Source organism: Akebia trifoliata, chromosome 6 (assembly GCF_017979445.1).
Source record: "Akebia trifoliata isolate Shusen 1 chromosome 6, ASM1797944v1, whole genome shotgun sequence".
Taxonomy (NCBI): Eukaryota; Viridiplantae; Streptophyta; class Magnoliopsida; order Ranunculales; family Lardizabalaceae; genus Akebia; species Akebia trifoliata.
The window spans coordinates 15,556,329-15,563,638 of record NC_141380.1 but is presented as its reverse complement, the minus strand read 5'-3'; positions in this window follow the sequence as shown (position 1 = coordinate 15,563,638).

Below are 7,310 nucleotides of genomic sequence, written 5' to 3'. Positions count from 1 at the left end.
TTTATGTGAAACACATAAAATACAGGAATTTAATGGTTCACAAAACTTGAATAATGGAATGATTAGATTAAGAGTAGTTAAAGTTGAGTTGACTTGGTGGACCGAGTAGGTATAGAGTTAATTGTGTTAATGATTAACTCAGTACAGCAAGTCTTAACTATAATTGTGAGCCATTAGGAATTATTTTAATGGGATTGAGTTAGTCAAACTAGAATGGTCTATGATAATATGTTGTCACTGAAGATATCTTAGAGTTAATATACTCTTACCCTTCTTTAGTTGTTGGATGAGCAAAGTTAGTTCGAATTACATTTCCTACAATATTTAAATTGATGTGGTTATATTTCGTACAATGCTACTAGTATGAATGAGTTTATACTTGTTTGTTATAGTAGAATCTAGATGCTTACTATATGTTGGATAGACAAGGTTCGTTCGAATTACATTTCCTACAATGTTCAAATAGACGTGGTTATATTTCGTACGGTGCCACCAATATGAATGAGTTCATAATTGCTTATTATAATTGAATCGAGATGCTTATTGTCTGAATCTAGGTGTAGTTCTTGGAACAGATCACCAAATTTGAACGTTCAATTGAACCAAAAGAATCTTGTTTTATTGCCAATGTTGTCTTTATGTAATTTGGTTGAGCCATCGAACAAATAGCCGAGTGGAAGATGTATCTTCCTATGGATTGATGGATTTTGGTTCTAAATAGAGAAAGTCAATCATTTAGTTGTTATAGAAGATCACGCATTTTTTACGAGTCTATGATCTTGTGTATTCAATCATGTAATCGAGTTATACATAAGATGTTTTAAATCAATGGTGATAAATTAAAGTTAACTAATGTACCCACATAAGTTATTCATTTATTGATAATTTGTAAAGTGACATTGTATTATTATGCTTTGCATCATTAGTGCAGGTTGGATAGTTAGTAGTTTGTGAGTTGTTGATTTACCTTTTTTTTCTACATATTTTCAAGGATAGTATGTAGAGATGACGGAGGTGGCAAAGGAGCTTAGTAGATTTATTTATTTCAATAGTTCTATCTTCATGTTTTACTTAAGAGAGACATGTAATAAGGATCTTAGTGAAATTCTTTTTTTAATACTCTCTAGTTTGTGACAGATTGACCATACAAATTATCTTGATTCATTACAGATTTTCGGTTATTTATTATTATTAAGAAATATTTAGCTAGTTCTTATTTTATTTCCAATTTCATAAATTTTACAATTATTGTGATATTTAATGCCTGAGATATGTTCTTAGTGTCATCCCTCGAAATCTTTATCCAAATCTAGATGATTTTTTAATAATCATATTTAGGGGCGTGAAAAATTAGTATCAAAACTATGGACACGAGATTTTTCGTTTCCAAAATATATCTCCCACTTTGGGGGATTTTGGAGTCGCCACCATTCTTTTTGCAAAAGGGTGTAAATGGTCACCCATGATGTATATTTTGAAAATCATTTTTTTGGCATTTAGTAACTCTCATACGGATAGGGCTCATTGTTCCAACCTTGGATATAAGTAAGGAGGGTCCATATTAGGGAGTAGGGAAAGTATTAGGCACCCTACTCCCTCCACCATTAGTGGTAACCTTGGATTCGACCCTTTTATAAAAAAATAGTCAAAAAGATCTGATATGCACCCTCAAGAGAAGGACTTCGATGTTGGTTTAAACCATTGAGGGCATCCTTATTAAAAAAAGGGCATCTTGATGGTTCAAGCCATTTGTGGTATGTGTACAGGTGTAAAGAAAGGGGAGAAATAGAATAGGGGATGTTGGAAGGGAGAGGAAGGGGGTGTTTCTGTCCAAAACCCACCTTTTTCTTCTTAACTTCATTTGACCTTAATTTGATCTTAGTTTTCTTGAGAGTAGTAGAGAGTTGATAGTGAGTAATGAGTTGAGAGTAGAGTATTGAAAATGAGAAAAAAAATTTTATTACTTTTTCATTAGGTGATAATTATGCTGAAGATGGGGGGATTTTATAGAGTTTTGGGGGTTATTTTAGGGGTAAAATGGGATGAATTGATGAAAATGAGTAGAATGGTTAAGGGTTTGTGAGAGGGAACGTGTAAATTGAAGGTGATGGAAGGGCATTAGTGGAAGGGGGGTTAAATGGATTATTTGTAACCCAAATGGGTTGGATCTTTCAACCCATTTGAGTTGAGTGTTAGGTGAAATAAACTGAGTGGTGTTTGGTTGAGAGAATGGGGGTATAAGATGATGGTTGATTGATTGAATGTTTGGTGAGTTGAGGGGAGTATGTTTTAATTAAAAGAATGGGTTTTGTAAGAGGGTAATTGATTAAGTTTTTGGAAGGGTGGAGGAGGTGGTGACATGTGTCAAAAGGGGTGTAGCTTTGGAGTGTTAGATGAGTTGATTAAAGAGAATGAGTGTTTGATTTGAAATGAGGAGTCTGGGGTTTGAAGTGTTAAATGAGTTGATTAGAGAGAAGACGTATTTGATTTGAAATAAGGGGTGTAGGTTTAGATTGTAAATGTGGGTTTATAGAGAATGATGAGAGTAAGTTAGGAGGAAGTATGGGTTAAGATATAGGTAGATGATGTTTTTAGAGAAAAAGTGAAGGGGGTTGGTAATTGGATGTGGGAGGTGAATTGAGGTGGTGACATGTGTCCCACCTTGATGATCTTAATTGATTGGTTGTGATGCTGGGATTGGGTTGATAATTGGGTTTGGGTAGATAGGTTGGGCATGGGTAGGTAATTGGGTAGTGGGTTGAATAGTAATGGTAATAGACTTGGATTTGGGTAGAATGATTTAGGTGATGGGTTGAATGGAATTGGTGCATGGTTAGGTTGAATAGACTTAGGTGATGGGTTGAATAGACATAGTAACGGGTTTAATGGAATTGGACTATGGTTGAGTTGGGTTGATGAGTGTGGAGGAAGGGTGATGAGTCTTTGGTACATGAGCCACGCAGGAAGGGCCTTGGGCCATTTATTAAAATAAAAATATGAGTTTTTTGAGGCCCATTCCGATTTCGATAGATTTTTGGCACTTTACATTGAGGGCCCAGTCAAATTTGGGTGTCTAAAGCTACCCCTCTTTGCAGGAATGTCGTGCAAAGAATAGTTGAAACCCTTATTTGCACGAGCCCAAATATTTTGCTCAGATAAATTTTGAAAATGTTGTTTTGGTTTGTTTATTTGATGACGAGAAATGGCTACCCAAATACAAGGTCTGACAGGGTAAGCCTTTTGATTTCCTCGACCTCATGGCATGGAGCTCGTGTGAGGTCTCGAATTTGTGATAGTTTAGTAAAAATCTTTGAAATAGGAGTTTTCTAATGAGTTTTGGGCAAACTTGAATTTCATTTTTGCAAACATGCTATTTTTTTTATTTTTGATTGATTTATTTATTTTTTATTGAATTTTTTCTAGTAAAATCAAATGATCGGGACCCGTGGGACCCCCTCATGCATTAGTTTTAGCACAATAAAAAAGTTGAACATATTGGTTCGTGCATAAAGCATAGACCACGCAAATTGTGATTGGTCCGTGCTCCATGACAGACAGTTTGGATTATACCTATTCCATACATGGAGTACGGACTTAAATTATTTTCTTCAGTCCATGCTCTATGTGCGGACCAGAACTTTCTTTTCTTATTTTATACCCTACATAACCTCATTTGTTCTCTTCTTTCATGATTTCTAGATTTTCACATGTCCTAGGCCATCAATAGAGCCCACTCATTCATTAGAGAATTCAACCAACTTCGATCTCGTGGCCGAAAGTTCATCACTCACTCTTGAAGGTGGTCCCAACCTTCCAAATCTCAATAGGTACGTCGTTGTAGACCCATTTTTTATCAATGGCTTAGCTCTATAACTCATGAAGAGAGGGTTAGGTGGAACTCCAATAAGCTTTGGTTCACTCTCTCTCTTTGTCGAAGGTCATTATAATGTAGGATTTGATAGAGATTCTCATGGGATTTTGGATCCCGGAGCTCAACTTGTTTCATTTTGGAGACAAGGAAATGACTTTTACGATTGAGGAGTTTGAGTGTATAATTGTCATTTTCCAATCGCTTCGGGTGGTCATATCACCATTGCGTGAAAGCTATAGAAAAAACATGTCAAGATTTTTTGGGGTCCCAAAACAACAACTAGAGCGGATTGATGGGAGTTCGAATCTTCTCAAGGTTTCTAAGGTATTTTTGCTTCAATGGCTTGAGGACGTGGATTCCCTATCTCGATTTGACATTTGACCCTAGTAGTGATGAATCAACTTTTGTTCCCTTATAACGATGAGTATGTGAATCCAACTTTTATAAGCGTACTTGACCAAGTTCGACAAGGTTTCAGACTTGCTCCTATGCTTCTAGGGAAAACCTATTTATCCCTTATGGCTTGCTCGAGTGGGAGAGAGCGAGTATATCATGGGTGTGCTCCATTATTGCAGGTATGGTCTTCATTTTGTTTATTTTAAATTTTTGAAACACCGTGATTAGAATTGAAGCCCTCATTTTATCCATTTTAAATTTTCAAACATTGTGATTAGAGTTAATTTCCCTTTTCATGCAGCTTTGGTTCTTTGATCACTTGGCTTCGACTATGACCATTAGTCATACTTTCAACGTACATGACGATCTAGTTGTTTTGATGAACAAGAGAAGCTCCATGTCTGTTTGGTGGCAAGTTGGGTTGGTTCACAGGATTGTAGGATATGTTAGATGATGAGATACATTGGTCAAGCACCCTCCAACCTTAGGCATCACCCATTCTTTCCTTTTCGCAGAGTTGCTTAACCATATTGGTTGGTTTGACTGGGGCTACTCACTACATTCCTCTTCGTATGCATAGGCAATTTGGTGAAAAGTAGGGCATAGTGACTTATGGAGATTTCGGAGAGTTGGTCAGGTCATTTTCTCTTTCTCCTTCCTCGTGGCAATTGCATGATCGACTAAAGAAAGTTTGGAAGAACGTGGTGACTTTCGACTACCCTGTATTTCCTGACTATTCTTTTTTGCACTATCAGCTTTGGATACAACAACAGATTGTTGAGAGGGCTCGTAACATGCTTTCGATTCAAGGGAGGTCTTCTGATTCTCGTTTCTTCGACCACTGTGATCAACTAGAAGAAATGATGATGTCTCACAAGCAAATTGAGAAGATTTGGTGCATTCTAAAAATGATCTAAAGACCTAGATATCTCGACTTGAGTCTTTGGAAAGCGAGAAGTCTTCCATTTTGAGGGCTGAGATTGATGATTTGCAAGAGAAAATTGCTCAGGGTCCCTGCTTTGATGTTTTCGCATCTTACCTGGTGGGTCGTGATGCTTCAAATGCTGAGGTGGTAATGATGGGACAAGCTGCCCGAATTCGTGACTTGGAAGAGAGACTTGAATCTTTCTTCATTTCTCATCGAGATGTGTGATTGGCACCATATATTTTTGTATTTTCTTTTTGTTAGCCAAAAAAATGTAATGTGAAACTTTTTTAAATGAAAAGAAAATAGGTTTTTTACTTACTTGGCCTCAGGTGTATTTATTACTTTGAAAACATGAAATTTGAGTTAGTCCTAGATTTTTCATCATCGGTTAAAATAATAGTTTTAAAAATATTTGAATTTTGTTGTTTGTCTTTGTCGAATAAATATTGTAGATCCAAAATATGAAAACTTTTGAAAAACCTTTGTTACTTCGATGATATCTGTGTTTTTGCCAACTATTGAGGATATAGATATCCGTAGCTCTTAAGCTTTTTTAAAGTCATCCCTAGTGCCCTAATACTAGGTGAATATCGATAAAGCGTGGGACTTGGGATTTCGGGAATTTTTGCCGTTCATAGTTTATACTCATACGGGCCAGGAGTTTTTTCCATTTCTTTCTTTTCATTTTTTTTTATTTCCCCTTATTGCTCCTGGTGCTAGTTACGATTTTTAGTAGACCTGATTTTCACATTTTTGCGCATCGACGCCCTTTTGGGTTTTCATCGTGTCAGTGGTTTTGATCTTGCCACAGTATGATTATTATACTCATAGCATCCTTTCAGGTTTTCACTATGCCCTTTCAGACTATGCTTATATTTTTTTGGATTTTGACATTACAATTCCTACTTTGAGCCTCTGTGTCTTTGTGGCTTGGTGACTCAAGTTGAGCTGCGAAATCAACGATTCTCCTCTTATAGTGGCACTCTTTCTTGAGTGATCGATCTAGATTCTTCTCTCGAGTTTGCTGACGATTATTAGTGGTTCGACAACTCAAGTTGAGCTGCGAGATGGGTTATTCTATGTTTCAAGTGCTCTTTTTTTCAAATATCCAATCTAAATTCCTCTCTCAAGTCTTCCAACGACTAATAAAACTTGAGGTCCAGATCAAGTTGCAAGATTATTGGTGCTGCTATCGTCATCGTGATACCTTAGAATATTCCTTGATTCAAAAAGACTTTTTGGTGGGATGAAACGTTGGCTTAAGTTAAGGGCAATGGAAAGATACAAAAAGGTGCGGGTCTATTTGGAATGAGCTAGACATGGGGTTTGCCTATTTTTGTTTCGAAAAGCTGATCTATGTCTCTTCCCAGCGTCTTTCAAACTTATTTAGGCTGGAGATTTGAGTTGAGTCCAAGATCAAGTGTCCGAGTTTTGACTTTTTTTTATTTTTTTTGTATTTTTAGTTGTTCACAATGTAGACACCCCAATTTGCACGAACCCGTAGGAAAATTCAAATTTTCTCGAATTGATTCCAACTAAGAATTCAAGCCTATCACGGACCCGCATTGCCACTTGGCATCATCATTCATGCATACATGCATACATACAGTTTATCAATTCGAGAAAATTTAAATTTTCCTGCAGGTTCGTGCAAATTGGGGTGTCTACACACAGTTTATCCTCATATGGGCCAGGAGTACTTTGATACTTTGATTTTTCTATTTTACTATTTTTTTTTCATTTAGCAATGTTGACTTACCTCAGTCTTAGGTTAAGAAATGAACATGATGGCTCAAAAAGACTAACTAGGGTGTGATAGTTATTTTCAGAATAGCAAAGATGGCTTTTCATCATTTCAGAGTCAAATCTTAAGCATAGTATTTCTTGATAGTGTCAACATTGATCGATTAGAATTTCTGCGTTTCAATTCGATTTTCGATGTTTCAGGATGTTTTTTAATCTATTTTTCGTAAGGAATTCAATGAAATTATTGGTTTGTATCATTTACAAATTTTTTGACATGAAATGATCGTGAATCTTATGAGGGGTATTTTCATAATTTTGTTGAATCTGGTGAAAATTGGCGAAATAGTTTATTTGATTTGATTTTATTGT